This window comes from Vombatus ursinus, unplaced genomic scaffold, assembly GCF_900497805.2.
Source record: "Vombatus ursinus unplaced genomic scaffold, bare-nosed wombat genome assembly UNPS02014807.1, whole genome shotgun sequence".
In the NCBI taxonomy this organism is placed as follows: domain Eukaryota; kingdom Metazoa; phylum Chordata; class Mammalia; order Diprotodontia; family Vombatidae; genus Vombatus; species Vombatus ursinus.
Window position 1 is genome coordinate 43,535,722 of NW_020954585.1, and position 20,092 is coordinate 43,555,813.

Genomic DNA, 20,092 nt, shown 5'->3' on the forward strand with positions numbered 1-20,092 from the left:
TATGCACGGATCAAGCCGAGGTGGGGAAGGAGGATTCACGTGCTCCCCTTTCTTCAAGGAAACATGCCTCATGATATCTGTAGTTTCCCAAGTGCAAATATAGCATAGTACAACAGAAAGAATATTGGATTTGAAGTCAGAGGACCTCAGTTGGAATCCCAGCTTCACTACTAACTATTTGTGGGACCTGAGGAAAGTCGTTTCCTTCTTTGAACCTCAGTTTCCTTATGGGTAAAATGAGGGATAGCCAGGTAACTCAGCAGATAGAGCACTGGGCCTGGAGTCAGGAAGACCTCAGTTCAAATTCAGCCTCAGACACTTACTAGTTGTGTGACCTTGGGCAAGTCACTTAACCTCTATTTGCCTTAATCCACTGGAGAGGGAAATGGCAAACCACTCCAATACCTTTGCTAAGAAAACTTTACGGACAGTATGGTCCACAAGGAGTGAGACGTGACTGAATAACTACAACAAAATTGAGTGGATTGGTCTAAATTGGTGGTGTCAAACTCAAGTAGAAAAGAGGGTTATGAAACCACGTATAAGGATCTCTGTGGGCAGCATATTAATTTAGAACAATGTTGTTGTTCAGTTGTTTTTCAGTCATATTTGATTCTTTATAACCCCATTTAGGCTTTTCTTGGGGAAGATACTGGAGTGGTTTGCCACTTCCTTCTCCAACTCATTTTACAGATGAGGAAACTGAGGCAAACAGGGTTAAGTGACTTGCCCAGGATCACACACCTAGTCAGTGTCTGCGGCTGGATTTGAACTCATCTTTCCGACTCCAGGCCAGCACTCTATCCGCTGTACCACGTAATTTTATACTTTGTTGCTTAGGGTAGCAATTCACTTTCTGGCTCATTCTCCCAGAACCAGGCCAGCTATATCTGCCCTTCAAGATTTTAGGGATATCCTGAGGGTGTGGGCTGTCTTTTCCAGTACTATAGGTTTGAGGCCCCACTGGTTGTATCCTCTCTATTGTGTCAGTAACTAATACCCTAGTTTGATTTAACCACTTAACATTAATTAGTTTTGACAAAAGGAATACTGTACTTTGAATATAGAACAACAAAGAGCACTCCACCCATCTCACATCCTGGGGAGAGTGGGGTCATTCTCAGCACCATAACATTAGTTCCATCAAATTCATGTTCTTATGCAGCATCAATATGGGATGAATGCTTGTATCCTATAAGTCAGCATGGAACTGGACAAAATACTGTGGGGTCACTGGGATGCCAGGACTACCTGTCTATAAATGCTCCAAGATCTATCTGTTACCCTAATAACTACTTCCTTGGAATTATGCTCCCTTACTTCCTGATGGAGATGATACCTTAAGTGTTCTGTTCATGTGCCAATATTCATTACACACATACACACAAATACACAGACATATATACACATACATATACACACTTCTTGTTTCCCCCACATAAATGTAAGCTCTGTGAGGATAAGAACTGTTTGATCTTTGCTTTTCATTTCCTTGGTGTTTAGTACATAGTAGTAATAGCCTCTTCCTTTCCTGGGCAGGTCATTACAAAAACTAGCCACAAGAGTAGAGTTTGTTCTGTTGCATGGGGCTGGTGGGGGATGGGAGAGGGAGGGCAGTCTTTGGGAGGATTATACAGATTTCTGACCTGGGGATTCCTGTTTTTGGTAAAGGCAGGTTAAGAGGGCAAGGGTGAGAATGGAGACAAAAATGTAGAGTACAAGGCAAGAAATAAGGCCAAAAACGTAAGTTAGAACTAGATTGTGAAGGGTCTGAAATGTCAGAAGCAGTTTATACTTTACTTAGTTGTCAATGTCGACCCAATGAAGATTTTTTTCACAATGGAAAAATGAGATCAGAGCTGTGCATTAAGATTACTTGAGAAATAGTACAGAAGGGGGCAGGTAGGTGGCGCAGTGGATAGAACACCGACCCTGAAGTCAGGAGGACCTGAATTCAAATCCGGCCTCAGACACATAACACTTACTAGCTGTGTGACCCTGGGCAAGTCACTTAACCCCAATTGCCTCACAAAAAAAAAAAAGAAAGAGAGAAATAGTACAGAGTAGTGGTATCAAATTCAGATAGGAACAAGGGCCACTAAACCATACATCAGGAGCCCCATAGACTGTTTATTAACTTGGTTTTAAATGTAGTATTATCTATGTTGCTTAGTAATCATAAAATATCATAAACCCCCAAGAACTGAAGTTGAAGGTCATTCAGAGGACAATGGAGAGGCACATGGTGGGTGATGAGCAGACTACACCATGTTAGGAAATGAAAAGTCACACAGGAGAGGTAGTATAAAAATGTTATTTGGAAGATATGTTATTGGAAAAGGGAGTTGATGCAGTTTAGGGGTTCAGGGGTGCTGGGACCCCAAAATCACAACACGCAGATCCTACCGGAAAGAATTCGACCCAAGCCTTCTTTCAGCCAAAAACAAGATTTATTGAAAATTTGCCATATTAGCTAGACTCTTAAGGAATCTGAGCATCTATGGGCTATTGGCTAGATTGTGAAAATTTGAGACGTGGCTAGATTATAAGAATCTAAGCATCTTAATGGAGACAAAATGGACCTTATATACAGAAAGCCTGTGGGAGGGATCTAGGAGTGGCCAAGTAGTTTGGGGTGACGGGAGGAGGGGCCTAAGGAGATCTGGATGGGAGGGGAAATGGCCAGGGGCCATAGGTAGGTAAGACAATGGAGGGGAGGTTGGGTATAGCCACAATGTAAGGCTAGTTGTTGGGATTATAGCCTCAAGAGAACACCAGAGACTTGACCATGTGGGAAAGTCCAGGGCTTTTCCTTTCTGGGGCCCAGATCCCAACCCCATCAGAGTGAACCAGTCATCCAGTGAGTGAAAGAAAGGGATAACCAGTCGGTAACCTGTGTGCTCCATTTGTATCCACCCAATGCCAAGGGATCTAATGAAAGGGTCCCTAGCATTTTGTGTAGAAGCCCCACAGAGGACTGATGGGAGAATGTGGACAAGAGTTGCATGGTATAAGAAGGGTCGCAGTCTATACTGTTACAGGAACAGTTATGTTAGTATCATCAACCTGTCCCCTTGTCTTCTTGCATGGCATCTTGCATCAGCCTTCCAAATGGCCTCCTGGCCTCAGCTCTGCTCCCTATAGCTGCCAAAGTGATATTCCTAAAAAATAGATCTGACCCTGATGGGGCACCTTTGTCCCAATTTGGGTTCCATTTGTCTATGGGCCCTAGAAAACCCTTGGACTATCCTTGAATTCTCCCTCTTGATCAAGGAGGTCTCTGGCCTTCCTCTGAGTCTATAATTCTATCAATTGGCCTTTCACTGTGGCTACACACAATCTCCCAATTCTGTTACCCTTGACCTAGCCTAGCCCTCCATTGTCTCACCTCCCTATGGCCCTTGGAATTCTAATACCTCAAAGACTACTTGGCCACTCTTAGATCCCTCCCATAGTGTTTCCGTGTATAAGATCCATCTTGTCTCCCACAAGGTCCTCAGATTTTTACAATCTAACCAATAGGTCATAGATGCTCAGATTCCTTAAGAGTCTGGCTAATATGGCAGATCTTTAATAAACCTTGTCTTTGGCTGAAAGAAGACTTGGGTCAAATTCTTTTGGGCAGGATCCACATGTTGTGATCTTGGGGTCCTAGCACCCCTAAACCTCTAGACCTCATCAATCCTATCTATCTTTCTTGTGCTCGACAAACCTTAGTGCCTCTGGAATCAAATAGAAAGAGTCCTCTGTGGCATTTAAAACCTGCTTCCAACCTACCTTCCCAGACTTATTGTATACTTTTTTTTTTTAAGGCAACTGGGGTTAAGTGACTTGCCCAGAGTCACATAGCTAGTAAGTGTCAAGTGTTTGGTCTGAGGCCTGATTTGAACTCATGTCCTCCTGACTTCAGGACCAGTGCTCTAACCACTGTGCCACCTAGCTGCCCCCTTATTGTATACTTTTGCCCTTTATGCACTATACATAGCTCAGTCAAACTGGCTTTCTTGTTGTTTTCACACATGCCACTCCATTTCCTAACTCTACTTCTTCCTTTAAATAGTAATTGTTCAAATAACCAGTAACTGCTGCTACGTACAAAGGGCTGGGGTGCTACATCCTCTCCTCCATTAGCAGGGGAGACTCATATCTGTGGACCCAGGCATGCATAGCAACTGGGCGTGGTACTGCAGGGAGCCTCAATACCTAAATGGATCAGGCTCCTTTCCAACCCCTCCCCCCATCCTGTTCAGCTCATTAAACCCTTAACCTACTACCCTGGGAAAATTGATTAAGGATTGAGTTTTGGGTCATGTCTAATGTCTCTCCAATGTGGGAAGAAGATTCTCAATGTAAAATACAAATCAGACATGGGACAGGTACTTATATGGATAACACACAAAAGAAATGCTAAACACAAAGCGCTCACAAGCATGAATTCACAGTAAGATTTAAAAAAGGAGTCTGTAACTTAATACTGTTGTATTCTCCCAGGTGGTGAGGCTTAAATCTTATCAGAACATAAAGCATTTTGAGGGACTACTGAATAGGCAGTTTCATTTCACCTCAGCTCTGCAAAATCTCCTCAAAGTTCATGTCTTTTGGACATCTAGGCCACGATGAATCAGGGCTCCTCCTCTCAGGTTGGAGGCTGTCTTCTCTAAAGCAGAAACTAGTCGGCTCTAGCCAAGGCAACCAGGATCTCTAGACCTCTCAGATCCAGTGTTGCCTTCAAGCCTGGGCGTAGTCATCTCAGGGTCGATGTTCACTCTTCTATTCTCAGGAAAGAAACAGAAAACAGAAGAGATAGCTAGGCCTGTGAGACCTAGGCAGGATGTGGGTTTTAGCTGTCATGTACTCATGGCTGTGTAGTATCTAGGGTGGGGAAGAGAGTAAGCTGCCTTAGGCTCCCCTACCCACCTACCCAAGGAAGTCTCAGAATTACGTTATGCCACCTGGCAAGTCCAAAGAAGAGAGCCAGTGGCAGACTCACTTCTTTTTCAAAGGTCCATTCACTCATTAATTCTTGCTGCTCAGGAGCCACTAAAAGGTTTGCTTTCATTATGCCCAAAGTGCCTGATCAATGAGCTGGAACATATGGTTGGTTGGAAGCAGTTGGGAAAGGTTGTGAATTCTATGTGCCATCCCACCCTACTCCTCTTGTTATATTCTACTCAAGCACCACTGCCTGCATGAGTCTTTTCCTAATTCTCCAGCTGTTAGAGCCTGTCCTTCAAAAAATTACCCTATATTTTACTTTATATACACTTGGGTAACCTGGAACTCAAAGCCCATTTTCATGGGACTCTCCTTATTGGTGGAGATTGAGGGACAGAGTTGATGAGAGCTTGAGAGAGGAAAGGTCCTGGTCTTCTGATTCCTAGCTCCAAGAAAGAAGATACCAACTATACTCTCATCAGGTCCCTGAAGGGAGAGAAAGCCTGACATGAAGAGGAGTGGGCACATCAATCATGTCCCTATTCCCTATCTTTCTTGGTTGAGCTAAGATATCTTGTTCCTGATGGGAGAGTTCATTCATTTTGTGTATTGTCTGGTAGAGAGGTAGACACGTAGATAGATAGATAGATAGATTGAAAGATAGATAGATAGATATACACACATATATGTATGTACACATGTATGCCTTCTCTAATTTCTGTTTGCTATTGGATTGGACAAATAAGCTTATTTGCTATTTGTTATGCGTGTTCATTGTGGAACTGGCATTTGGTGAGAAGGGAGTCAAGCCTTGGAAACATAGCTTGGGGCATTCCTTCCCTGTTGGATTTTTTTTTGCAGGGAGGGCGGGGGAGGAATAGATGATTTTATTGTATAAGACACAGCAGGTCTGTAGTAAAACTTAATTAGTTCTGAAAGGATTTTTTAAAAAAGTTTAATTCATGGTATCAATTTAATTCCATATACAAAATGCTTCATAAAATTACACTTTACACTTCCATTTGAATATCTCATTTAAATTTCCTACTTTGAGAAAAGGAAACCACAGGTGGGCATGAACATAGCCAAAACATAAAATAATATCTACTTTACTATGACCTCCTAAAACAGTTCATAATTTTTTTAGCTGTACTAATTTTAAAAATAAGTAACATCTGTATATTACAGTTAAAAGTAAATTATCTCCACCATATTTGCATAAATTAGGTCCTGGTAAATATATGTTTTAAAACAGCTTAGAATTGTCAAGAACTGTTAATGAATCAATTAATATGCCAAACTACACATTCCTTCCCTGTTAAGTGGAATATAGCAAACAGGAGATCAGCTTGAACCTATACATTATCTTCCCTGGATTATCAGTATTTAGGGGATAGATAGATATAATTCTAACCTGGTACTCTTTCTCTGAAGAGAGAAGGCTGGACAGCCTCTGGCCTCTACTTCTTGCCTCCTCTCCTGCAGGAATCAGTCTCCGTTAGAGAAAAGTGGGTGTAGGAGACCCTAGGGATCTATTCATGCTGCTCTTCTAGCCACATCTAGACAGATCTATACTGACATACATAACCTATATGGGCAACAAAATACATCACACATCCCCTTACACTTGTATATTATGTCTCCTCAGATAGAATGTAAGTTTCTTGAGGGCAAGGATTACTTAATTAAAAAAAAAACAACCCACCCCTAGCACTTAGCACAGTGCCTGGTACACAGTAGATGCCTATTAAATGGTAGATTGGTTTAGATCACAGATCTGTCTGTGGAAGTGCCCAAGTTTAAAAGAAGGTATTTGTACTGACTTCAAAGTCCGTGAATATCAAAGGGAAGGTTTAGTCTGCCTGGTGTTTTGGGCTAAGGGTATTCTTTTGTGAATTTAATTATAACTATGCTTCTTTAATAGTACAGCATTATCCTGTGACATTGAGCAGACACTTTTCTCAGATGGAGAATTGTTCTTTGTTTGATGCAAAACTTAAACCAAGGATAATATAAAAGATATCACTGAGGAAATGTAAGACTGAAAATGAGGTGGGCTAGTCATTTAGTGAGAATGAAAGAAAGCAGATGGAAAACTTTCTGTCTTCCAAGCTTGACCTCAGGTTACAAGTCCAGGAAAATTTTACCCTGCAGGCCAGCTCCACACTCTGGATTTTAAGGTTCCTTCGAAGGGGAGCTCATAGATAGGAAAGTTGCAGGAGCACATTTAGGCAGGGCTATTGATCTGCCCTCCTACTCCTCCACCTCCTCCCAATGATCATAACACCATCCCTGAGGGCCAAGTTCCTTCTTTTCTGGCCTTTAGTTTCCTCATTTATAATATAAGGTGGTTGGAGCAAATAAATTCTAAGATCTCTTCAAGCTCTGACATTCCGTGATTGAGTTTGGAGTGAGGAGGAAGAATTCTAAAGGTTACCTTTGGTTGTGATCTTTGAGGGCATGGAAAGGATGGAAACAATGAACCCTGGTCATCAATCAGGAAATGGATACGCCAAATCATCTTTTTTTCAAAATTATGAATATATTTTAATGTATTATTTTCTTTGGGAGCTCATTTTTGGAGTATGTAGCAGGTGTTTTTGTTTTTATTATTATTTTTTAAGTTGAGCTTCATGTCTGCTTCTGGAACCAACCACCGTACCTTCATCCTGTCAGATGTATTTGTTTCACTTATTGACAAGTGATCAAAGTAGAATTTGATCTGCCTCATGGACAAAGCTTGCCATTCCCAATAGGCTTTCATTAGTTTACTAATTGACACATGCTTTTCGATCTAGAACTATCTTGCCCTGCCCCCTTCAGATGAATGGGATCCTTGTTTTCAGTCTTGACTCCTTCCCTGGGTTCCTCCTTGGCCATGGTGAATGGAGATGCTATTCAAGTGAAGTTCTGAAGGCCCAGACACCTTTACTTTTCAGGGGCCATAAAGTGGTTAAAATCATGTATCCTCCAGCTGATCAGGATGGGCCAGGCTCTACCTAGTGCATTTTTAAAGGATGAGATTTGAAAGGAAAAGCAGTGCAGTGGTGTATAGTGACTAAAGGGTCAGGCTTGGAGTCAGGAAGGGCTGGGTTTAAATCTTGCTTTTGACCAATACTATCTGTAAATGGCATCATAACATAAAATACATAAAAGAAAATGAAAAATTCAGAAAGGGACACAGATACAAGGAAGGACATTTTTTTTTTGTTACTACCTTGTTAAATTTAATGTATATCTTAAAATTTTTTTTTCAATTATGAAAAACCCTCCTTTCCCACCTTCCCCATGGAAAAAGATAGAAAAACAAAAGCCTTGTAATAAACATGCCTAGTCAGTAAAACAAATTTTCTTGATTAGCCATGTCCAAAAAACAATGCACACTTTTGAAAATTAATAACAGAAAGTTTATAGCTTCATGTAAAATATTTTTTATTCTTTGTATATTTAACAGTTTAGTTTGTTGATGATTCCTAATGATATCTATAATAAAAATATACAAACCAACAAATAAACCCCAAACCAAATGATATCTGTGAGACCATGATGGACAAACCATTTAACTTCTCAGTCCCCTCAGGCAACTCTCTATGGCTGTAAGTTACAGACAACTTGCCAAATTAAATCACAGATCCATACCCAAACAAAATCTTGGAAAATTTAGATGCCAGGCAGTCTGAGACTGGGCAGATTTATTTCTATGTTATCCTGTTTATTGTTTCTGAATTTGTATATTTCATAATGTAACAAGTCCCTCTGGGGTATTCCTCCAACTTGCACAGGAGCTCAAGATTAGGTCCTGAGAGGGTAGTTACTACTCTTGGTTTCTAGGGTGGGTTATCTGTGGGTACACACTCCCAAAGCTATCCTCATCAACTCCTACTGGTGTGTTTCCCATTAACAATCAGCCAACAGACACATGTTTTACCTCAACTCTTACCTAGACTGTTGTCATTGGATGGGCATGGCTTCAGACAAACTGAGACCCATTGCTTCCTGGGCCATCCCTAGTCATCTTAACCTTTGTCTTGCTACTGAACTTGGATGACTCTGGGAGAGAGAGTGGGGCTGGTGACTTTGCATAGCTCTGCCTCACTGAAATCCAATTCACTCACAAGTCAAGACATCATCCTCCTGATGTCATTGGTTCTCTTTGAAAATGAAAGACAAACAGCAATGACACAATAATAATAATAATAAGAAGAATAGCTATAAAACATTGCCCCCATAAACCAGGATATGCTGCTCCACCAATATACACAGTATCCATGGGAAGACTGGGCACCATGTTTAGAGTGCTATGGTAACCAGGCACACATGGAGGAAACTCACAGCTATGGGAATTTCCTTCCTTTGTAGAGTTCTTATGCTTCTCTCTCCTGGGTGCTGTGTCTGTACTGCTCAGCTGGGATCCTTAGGCCTGCTCTTCTCTCCACAGTTTGATTCTGTATTGCTAGGGTTGACTCTCTCTTGAATCCACAGCTAGCTAGCTCCCTTCTCTGCTGCCAGAGGTCCCACTCCTAGAAGCTGCTTCCTCCTCTGAGTGACCAACTCTATATATCCATGTATGCTTGGAGTGTGTGACTGTACTCTCCATTGGGTGCTATGTCTTTTGCTACTTAAGCGGCTCTTTTTCAAAGCTACATGACCAGGGATGCAGGTTAGGAGAGGGAGGGAGGGAGGAGAGAGAAATATCCTACTTTCTTCCTTGTCAGGATCTTCTCTCTTCTTTTTATAGCTAGTTTTTCTATGTATTTGAAGCACAGTAAAAAACAAATTTTGGGGGGAGGACACTTTGGGAATTCAATGGCATAAGGTACAGTGCCAAAACTTTAGGGATATTATACATTTTTTAAAAAATCAGGTTTTCTCTCTTTTGGAAACACTGCATTACACAGTTTTACTCAACCAAACAGATCACTTACAAATATTAGGTCAATAAATTTCTAACATCCATAAAAATGTAATTTTATTACCATTACTAACATGCAAGAATGATAAAGATCTCTGTCTACACAAGATAAAACAAAAAACAAATGAAAGCCTAGCTATCACATCTAAAATCGGAACTTTATGTCTGGGACTTCATATTCTTCTCCCCTTCTATTATATCCTGCTGGAATTCCAGATCCCATTCCTCCAGGGCCCTGCCCTTCCACAGGCCCAGCTCCTCCCCACCCAAAGCGATTAGTACTCATATCACTTCCCATCATGGAACCTCTCAGGCTTATTGGTAGAAGCCCAAGTATGTGGGTATTCTGGAAAGACTAGTTCCTCTGGTGTGAGGGCTTGCCAAGCTCTTTTCAGGGCTGCTCATCTACCTTTGCTGTCCACCTGCCACCCAACTCTCACCTGTGGCTCCAAGAAGCTGTAGCACGTGGAGCAGCCACACCTTGTAAACTATTTCAGCAGATGGGCTAAACCAGGTTGAGGGTAACCTAGGGGTCTCAAACCCATGGATGAGTTAGGGGGGTGTTTACCCCAAACATGTGAAGACTTCCTGGGTGGAATAGGAGGATGTGGACAATTTATTTCAATAGGCCGTGAAGGTGGCTGAAGCAGGCGCTGTGGACTACTTAAAGCTTGGTTAGACATCAAAGGCATCAAGGTTGTCCACTGTATCCTGAGTCATCCCAGTCATCGTGACTTTTGTCCTGCCACTGGACTTTGATGACTCTGGGAGAGAATGAGGCTGACAACTTTGGGCAACTCTGCCTCACTTAAATCCAATATATGGGCAAGTCAAAAGACATCACCCATACCATTTTTTTCTTTTTTCGCTAGGCAATGGGGTTAAGTGACTTGCTCAGGGTCACACAACTAGTAAGTGCTATGTGTCTGAGGTCAGATTTGAACTCAGGTCCTCCTGACTCCAGTGCTAGTGCTCTATCCACTGTGCCACCTAGCTGCCCCTACCCATACCATTTTACCATTTTTATCAGCATCAAAGGCCTGTGGCTACAGTCAAGTGATGAAGCTGTAGGAGCTGATACACGGGGAGCAGTAGTCATAACCCTACTTATAGGTGACCATAAGGTCATCTTCTTACTGGACTGAAGGTGCACTGGGATTCAGTAGCCCCGTGGGTGTCTGAGAAGTCTTTTTTTTTTGGTGAGGCAATCAGGGTTAAGTGACTTGCCCAGGGTCATGCAGCTAGTAAGTGTCAAGTGTCTGAGGCCAAATTTGAACTCAGGTCCTCCTGACTCCAAAGCTGGAGCTCTATCCACTGCACCACCTAGCTGCCCTTTGAGCAACCTTTTTTAAGAACCATACTGCTCACTTCCTGGTGTGAGGAAGGGGCTAGAAAAGGTGTCTTAAAAATTGTCTGCTTAGGGGAAGATAGGTGGCACGGTGGATAGAACACCGGCCCCAGATTCAGGAGGACCTGAGTTCAAATCTGGCCTCAGACACATAACACTTACTAGCTGTGTGACTCTGCACGAATCACTTAACCCCATTGCCTAGCCCCCCCCCAAAAAAAAATGTCTGCTTAACCTAATCTAACCCTGGCCTGCTTACTGTGGCAGCTGGGAATTCTACCCTGCAGTTGAAACACACAAAAAATGTACAAACTTTTGCCAAGATGATTCCATTCACCATTAGTACATGGAATATGCACATGCTTATGGACAACATGAAATCCAGTAGTCCTGAAAGATGAACAGCTCTTATTGCAAGGGAACTCAGCCGGTATCACATCCAAATAGCAGCCCTGAGTGAAACAAGGCTGGCAAATGAAGGCCAGCTTACTAAAGTCAGAGCTGGGTACACATTCTTTCTGGAGTGGTTGGGATGATGGGGAGCACTGTGAAGCTGGCATAGGTTTTGCAATCAAAACTAATCTAATCAACAAGCTTGGATGCCTACCAAAAGGAGTGAACAACAGGCTTGTGACAATGTGATTGCCACTTGCAGGATTGCCACCTACCACTATCATCAGTGCGTATGATTCCCAACATGATGAATCCTGATGAGAAAAATTTTATGGAGACCTAGAAACCCTCATTATCAATATGCCAAAAGAGGACAAGCTTGTAATTCTAGGTGACTTTAATGCCAAAGTAGGCACAGACTATAAGACATGACAGGGAGTCCTCGGGAGGAATGGAGTTGGAAACAGCAACAGCAATGATCACTTACTACTGAAGACTTGTGCAGTTCATGCCCTTCTCATCATCAACACTGTCTTCTGTTTACCTAAATGCAATAAAACTTCATGGATGCACCCTGGCAGCAAACATTAGCATTTAATAAACTATGTCATTATAAGGAGAAGAGACAGAGAGGATGTGAGAGTGACTATGGCAATGGGTGGTGCAGTGCTGGACCAATCACAGACTTGTCTTCTCTAAGCTAAACATTCACATTCAACAAAAGGGCAGCCCCAAGGCCAGACAACTATCATAAGACTTAATGCCAACAGATTAGAGTGCTTCTCTGTGTTTGAACAGTTTGTTGCTAACTTGGAGGGACAGTTGAGCCAATACACAGTTGGCAACAATGGAGCAGAAAAGGAGTGGGCAGCTTTCAGAGATTTGGTGTATAGCACCACATTTACTCATCTGGACCAGAACGCTCTCAAACACCAAAACTGGTTTGATGAAAATGATGGAGAAATTCCAAAGCTGGTAAATGAAAAATGAGAACTCCCCAGGGTTTACCCTCAAGATAGTTCATCCATCTCTAAGAAGGCAGCATTTAACTCCATCAAAAGTAAAGTGCAAGTGAAGCTTAGAGAAATGCAAGATTCTTAACTTGGTAAGAAGGCAGATGAAATTCAGCTTTATGCTGATAGTAACAATTCAAAGCACTTTTAGGATGTCCTGAAGGCTATTTAAGGGCCAAAGACCTACAGTACATCTCAACTATGTAGCACATTGATTAATGATAAGGACATGATCCTGGAGAGATGGGCTGAACACTTCCATAGTGTTCTTAACAGACCGTCATCGATCAATGCTGAAGTCATTGACCATTTACCTCAGATTGAAGTCAATCCCTCTCTAGCTGAACTTCCAACTGAAGGAGAGGTTTTGAATGCCATTAGGCTCTTCTCATGTGGCAAAGCACCTGTGCTGATTCTATTCCAGCTGAGATTCACAAGGCAGAGGGTCCATGGCTCACACAAAAGTTGACTGAAATCTTCGGGGTTATATGGCAAAAGGAGGTTATCCTCTAGGAGGTCAAGAATACCTCCACTGTCCATCTCTATAAAGGTAAAGGAAATGAGAGTGTCCTGTGACAATCACGGTGGGGAGGGGGTCTTCTCTCAGTCATTGCTGGCAAGATTCTTTTTTAAAAATTTTTTTAATTAATTTATTTTGAATTATCAACAATCACTTCCATAAGCTTTTGAGTTTAAAGTTTTTCTGCCTCTCCCTCCCCGCCTCCCTCTCCAATATGGCGCTCAATCTGATATAGGCTATACATATACATTCCTGTCAAACATATTTTAACATTAGTGATGTTGTAGGTAAGAATTAGAACCAATAGGAGGAACCACCAGAAAGAGGAAACAAAACACAACAGAAGAAAAAAAGAATTGCAAATAGCATGCTTCAATCTGCATTCAAACTCCATAGTTCTTTCTTTGGATGTGGATAGCATTTTCCACCATGAGGCTTTTGGAGATGTCTTAGATCCTTGCATTGCTGAGAAGGGTTAAGTCTATCAATATCAGTCTTGCACAATGTGGCTGTTGCTGTGTATAACGTTCTCCTGGTTCTGCTCGTTTTGCTCAGCATCAGACCATACAAGTCTTTCCAGGTTTTTCTGAAGTTAGCCTGTTCATCATTTCTTATAACACAATAGTATTCCATTACATTCACATACCACAACTTGTTCAGCCATTCCTCAATTGATGGGCATCCTCTCAATTTCCAATTCTTTGCCCCCACAGAAAGAGCCACTATAAATATTTTTGTACATGCAGTTCTTTTCCCCATTTGTATGATCTCTCTGGGATACAGCCCTAGAAGTGCTATTACTGGGTCAAAGGGTATGCACATTTTTATAGCCCTTTGGGCACAGTTCTAAATTGCTTTGTGATCTTTCACCTTGTGTGAGTTCTCTGTAAAACATTTTTTTAGGTACATGTACATTTGGCATTCAGACAATGTGGCTAGCCCATTGAAGTTAAGATCTCTGCAGCAGAGTTTGAATGCTTAGCAGTTCAGCTGGAGAGAAGACCTCAGTGTTGGGTACCATATCTCGCCAGGTGATCTTCAGAATTTTCCTAAGACAATTCAAATAAATGTGCATTGACAGATTGAGGTACCTTCTACATGCTATGTCATGTCAACTCTTCAATATGGCAGGTTTGCTGGGGTGGGGTGGGGCGAATAGTATGTAAAATCATCATTAAGACAAATATTTTTTGAAAGTCCATCCTGCACATTATCTACTAACAGACCAGGAAACAAACCAAACAGCAAAACTTTTCATTAGGACAGATTAGCAGGACAAATAACTAGGGACAATCCCTGACCTCCCTTACCATAGCCTCAGGTTGCATTCACTTTCTTGACTTTCATGGCATTCTGTAGCCTCATATTCAGCTTGTAGTGCACTAAAATCCCTCCCTTCTTTTTCAGATGAACTGTTTCTAGACTGTGTAGCTATGCCTCAGGAGTCGTGTGATTTGTGAGACTGCCCTACCAACATACAAAGAAAATTGAAGCCATCCATCAGGAACTCCCCATTTCACTCTAAATGCTCTACTTCAAATTCTTTCAACATCAACATCCTTTATTTTCTTCTCTTTTGCTCTAGTTTCTTGTGAAGAGGTGGCCTTCTTGAAGTTAACCCTTTTACTTATGCTCTTGAGCCCATCCTTCTCTCATCTTCAGTATCTTCTTATCTGTGGGCTCTTTCTCTGATACCAACCAACTTAACCAGATCTCCCTCATCCTTAAAAAAGCTTTCACTTGATCCTGCTATTAATAATCTTAAGATACTGTTCTGTATCTCTTCTCCCTTTCACAAAAAGCATCATTTATACTTGTGGTCTCCATTTCTTCAAATCCATCCACTTCTCAGTCTCTTGTAATTTGGCTTCCAGCTCTCAACCCCTAAAAGTCTGCAAATTACAGCCATTCTTTTTTTTCCTTCATGTCCTTTGATGTAGGGGATTAATATGACCCCAAAGTTGTTCCTTTTTGTTGGAAAGGTACCAGAATCTGTTCCTCCTTGTTCTCCTTTTGAATTTCCTGGTCCGTAGGAGGTTCAAAAGGCAGAGACGGTGAATTAAAATTCTCTAGGGATATACCTATGGGCTGTCGGTGGACATGATGGGTGCTCCATGAAAGACCTGTCTGAAATCCAGTTTTATTGTGTTCATCTGTCTACAACATTCTTCTGATATGGTATACACTCCTCTCCCTTCTTGGTTCCTAATTCCCTGTTCTTTTCCATCTCCTTTGGATGCTTTGTTTTCCCCCTCCATCTTTGTCTTCAGGATTTTCAGCTCCTTTTGCTGTATTGTTCCAACCACCCACCTGCCCCTAGGGAAGAAAAAAAAAAGGGAAAAAAAAAGAAATTTACATGATTACTTTATTATAATATTTAAAAGGAATAGCATGTCATACATAAAAGATTTGCAGTTTCATGTGCAATCATCTTTTTTTCTGTTATGAAAATGCTTGTTTTATTTCTTTTTTTATTAATAAATTTATTTTTAGTTTTCAACATTTACTTCCACAAGATTTTGAGCTCCAAATTTTCATCCCATCTCGCCCCTCCCCCCACCCCAAGATGGCATGCATGCTGAATACCCCTTCCCCTAGTCTGCCTTCCCTTCTATCTCTCCCCACCTTCTCTTATCCCCTTCCCCTTCTATTTTCCTGTAGGGTGGGATAGCCCCATTTCCTGTATTTCTTATTTCCCAGTTGCATGTGAAAACATTTTTTTTAATGTGTTTTTAAAACTTTGGGTTCCAAATTTTCTGCCTTCCTTCCTCCCCACCCACCCTCATTGAAAAGGCAAGCAACTCAATATAGGTTATACATGTGCAGTTATGCAAAACACTTCCATAGTAGACAAGCTGTGAAAAACTAACTCTATTTCCCTTAATCCTACGCTGTGCCCCCATTTATTCTATTCTTTCTTTTGACTCTGTCCCTCCTCAGAAGTATTTGCTTCTGATTACCCCCTTTCCCAATCTACCCTCCTCTCTATCATCCCCATACTCTCTTGTCCCCTTCCCCCCCTATTTTCCTGTAGGGTAAGATAGATTTCCATACACAATTGAGTGTGTATATTATTCCTGCCTTAAGTCAAATCCTATGAGAATAAGATTCAGTCATTCCCTTTCACCTTCCCCCATTTCCCCTCCACTGTAAGAGCCTTTTCTTTTCTGTTTTTTTGTGAGATATTTACCCCATTCTACCTCTCCCTTTCTCCTCCTAGTATAATCCTCTCTCACCCCTTAATTTTATTCTCCAGATATGACCCCTTCATCTTCAACTCACCCTGTGCCCTCTATCTATCTATCTATCTATACATACATACATATAATTTTTTCCCTCCAACTACCCTAATATTGACAAAGGTCTCATGAGTTACAAATACCATCTTTCCATGCAGGAATGTAAACAGTTCAACCTTAATAAGTCTCTTATGATTTCTCTTTCCTGTTTACCTCTTCATGTTCCACTTGAGTCTTGTATTTGAAAGTCAAATTTTCTATTCAGCTCTGGTCTTTTCATCAAGAATGCTTCAAAGTCCTCTATTTCACTGAATGACCATCTTTTCTCCTGAAGGATTTTACTCAGTTTTGCTGGGTAGGTGATTCTTGGTTGTAATCCTATCTCCTTTGACCTCTGGAATATTATATTCCATGCCTTGCGGTACCCTAATGTAGAGGCTGCTAAATCTTGTGTTATCCTGATTGTGTTTCCACAATACTTGAATTGTTTCTTTCTGGCTGCTTGTAATATTTTCTCCTTGATCTGGGAACTCTGGAATTTGGCTACAATATTCCTAGGAGTTTTCCTTTGGGGATCTCTTTCAGGAGATGATTGGTGGATTCTTTTAATCTCTATTTTGCCCTCTGGTTCTAAAATATCAGGGTAGTTTTCCTTGATATTTTCTTGAAAGATGATGTCTAGGCTCTTTTTTTGATCATGGCTTTCAGATAGTCCAATAATTTTTGAATTCTCTCTCCTGGATCTATTTTCCAGGTCAGTTGTTTTTTCAATGAGGTATTTCACATTGTTTTCTAATTTTTCATTCTTTTGGATTTGTTTTACAGTGCCTTGATTTCTCATAACATCACTAGCTTCCAATTGCTCTATTCTAATTTTTAAGGAAGTATTTTCTTCAGTAATCTTTTGGACTTCCTTTTCCATTTGGCCAGTTTTGCTTTTTAGGGCATTCTTCTCATTGGCTTTTTGGACTTATTTTGCCATTTAGTTTAGGCTATTTTTTAAGGTGTTATTTTCTTCAGTATTTTTTTGGGTCTCCTTTAGCAAGCTGTTGATTTGTTTTTCGTGATTTTCTTGCATCACTCTCATTTCTCTTCCCAGCTTTTCCTCTACTTCTCTTACTTGCTTATCAAAATCCCTTTTGAGCTCTTCGAATGCCTGGGACTGATCCATATTTTTCTTGGAGGCTTTGGATGTAGGAGCTTTGACTTTGTTTTCTTCTTCTGGTTGTATGTTTTGATCTTCTTTGTCACCAAAGTAAGATAATATAGTCTGACTTTTTTTTTGAGGTTTGCTCTTGATTCCAGTCAATTACTTGAGTTTTAAACTCTTTGTTAAGGTAAGAGTCTGCTTCCAATGTGGAGAATGTACTGTCCCAAGCTTCGGGGGTTTGTACAGTTGTTTTCAGAGATACTTTCTAGGGACCTGTAAATTTTTAGTTCTTCTAAGGTGCTATGACAAGGGGTGAGGTGTTTCCTCTCCACCACCACAGCAAACTCCACCACACCAGCGCTCCTCCTTGCCCCAGGACTGCCCCTCCAAACTGTGACGCAGATCCAAGCACGGGCAAAGCAAGAGATTCCTGCCGCAGCACTGGCAAAGAGATCCCTGCAATCCCCCTCTGATTAGCCACTTGATCCCCCCTCAGTCTGTGGGCTGGAAGCTCAGAAGGCAGCTGCTGCCCCAGGGCTGTGCTTGGGATTTGGGGCTGAGACCTAGTCTCTCTCACTGCAGTCACAGACTTTTCCCACTGACCTACCAAGTTGTCTTTGGCGTTCATGGGTTGAGAAGTCTAGAAATCACCACAGCTGCCTGTGAATCAGTCCTCTGAGGCCTGCTCCAGGTTCGCTGTGGCACCAAACTGTGCTCCTCTCCCACCCTGGTGCAATATACCTTTCCCATCAACCATCCAGGTTGTCTTGGACTGGAAATTTGTTTCACTTTGTCTTTTTGTGGGTTCTGCTGCTTTAGAATTTGCTTAGAGCCATTTTTTTACAGGTATTTGGAGGGGTTTGGGGGAGAGCCCAAGCAAGTCATTGCTTTCACTCCGCCATCTTGGCTCTGCCTCCTAAAATCTGTTTTATTTCATAAATCAAAAATAAAATAAATAAAATTTAAATGTTTTTAAATAGGCTTAAAGCCAGCTGACACTATTTGACTGAGTAGTTGTTCTATGTACTAACAAACTTTCCCCTTCTAGTTATGCTTCTAATTTTCTAAATTTCAACACCTTGTCTTATCTGCAATCTCAGCAGAACATCCATGCAGCCTATTCACTCTGGAACATCCTTGTACTGTGCCAGCCCCCTTTTTCCATTAGTGAATTCCTCCTTGGGGTTCCATATTGTGGAGGGGCCCAACTAACCTTTATTACCTTCCTGGTTATGTTTCTAATTTTCTGGATTTCAAAACCATGTCTGGCTACATTTCCTCTCTCCACACCTCCACCTCCATTTTGCTTTTGTGTATTATCTGCCTCTATTAGACTGCGAGCTCCTTGAAGGCAGGTTCTATCTTTCAACTTTTGTAAAGACAGTACTTAGCACAATGCCTGGCACATAGTAGGTAAGTACTTAATAAATGCTTGTTGCCTTGGCCCCAAGGTAAAAAGGAGAAAAGATACCAATTCCAGCCAAGGGAGAGAGCACGGGGTAGTGAAGAGAGTGATAAATTTGAAATCACAGAATCTGAAGTGGAATCCCAGCTCTGCTACTCGCCAGTGTGACCTTGGGCAAGTCACTTAACATTTTTAGATCTCACTTTCCTCTTTTGTAAAATAAGAGGGTTAAATTGTTGTTGTTGTGTTGTCCTTTGTTTTTCAAAGAGGACCAAAATGCCATCATTATGCTAGAATCAAGGTTTAGTGTGTCTGACTGTGGCTGATCAGACCAGAGGGTTAAATTATTTGACTGCTGAGGTTCCTTCTAATTCTACATCTATAATCCATTTTGAATTGACAGGTTTTTCTTAAGGGAGAAGAAAGCCCCTAAGAGTTTGTGTTTCTACAGCCTGATGATGATGTATGAGAGCACTAACCTTCCTAAAAGATGTAAGCATAAGTCTCTAGGCTTTAAGCCAAAAGAGAGATGGCAGAGCTCACCCTTCCACTTAAGATGTAGAGCTAGACCTTCAGTTGAGAACTCTAGCTGAAGTCAGAAGCTAGAAGGAGAGAGAAGCTCTACAACTTTCTACTCAGTGGAGTCATAGCAGATGCAGCTATGATAGGACCAATGTTGCACCATCAGTGGTCACGTGAGACTAGTAAGGAACAGCACCCAGCAGGGATTATAGACCACAACCACCCACCCATCAGAGACTATAAGCCTGTCAGACTCTGCATGCCTCGCCAGTGGAAAGCATACCCAGCAGAAGCCTTGTGATGATGTGAGCAAATGATACTGATAGGCTGCAGTGTGGGAGGCACGAATTGCCACTATTATATAATATTTATATTATATAATAAATATAATATTATACAAGCAATATATAATATTATATATAATTGTGCATTATATATAATAATATATGATTAATATTATATAATATATAATACATAATTGTATATGCTAAATAATATTATATATTATATAAGATATTATATAATGCATGTGCCCTGATCGTGTTTTCCTTACATGTGCCCTTTTCCATGAGTGTGCCCTAGGTATGGGTACTTTTCCTACTGATGGTGTGAGAGTGTGCCCTGGGTTAGCAGGGACATGTTTTATTACTACTTT

General features: G+C 41.3%; 1 protein-coding gene across 2 annotated transcripts in view; it reads left to right on the forward strand.

The window, feature by feature from the left end:
- The first annotated feature begins 16,686 nt into the window (after positions 1-16,686).
- Positions 16,687-20,092, forward strand: part of LOC114052207 (zinc finger protein 501-like) — a 24,634-nt gene continuing 21,228 nt past the window's right edge. Inside the window, exon 1 of one of the 2 annotated variants that reach the window (XM_027874700.1) lies at positions 16,687-16,715. The gene's annotated coding sequence lies outside the window, so the exon portion shown is untranslated. The remainder of the gene's footprint in view (positions 16,716-20,092) is intronic. The other variant, XM_027874701.1, reaches the window with a different exon arrangement.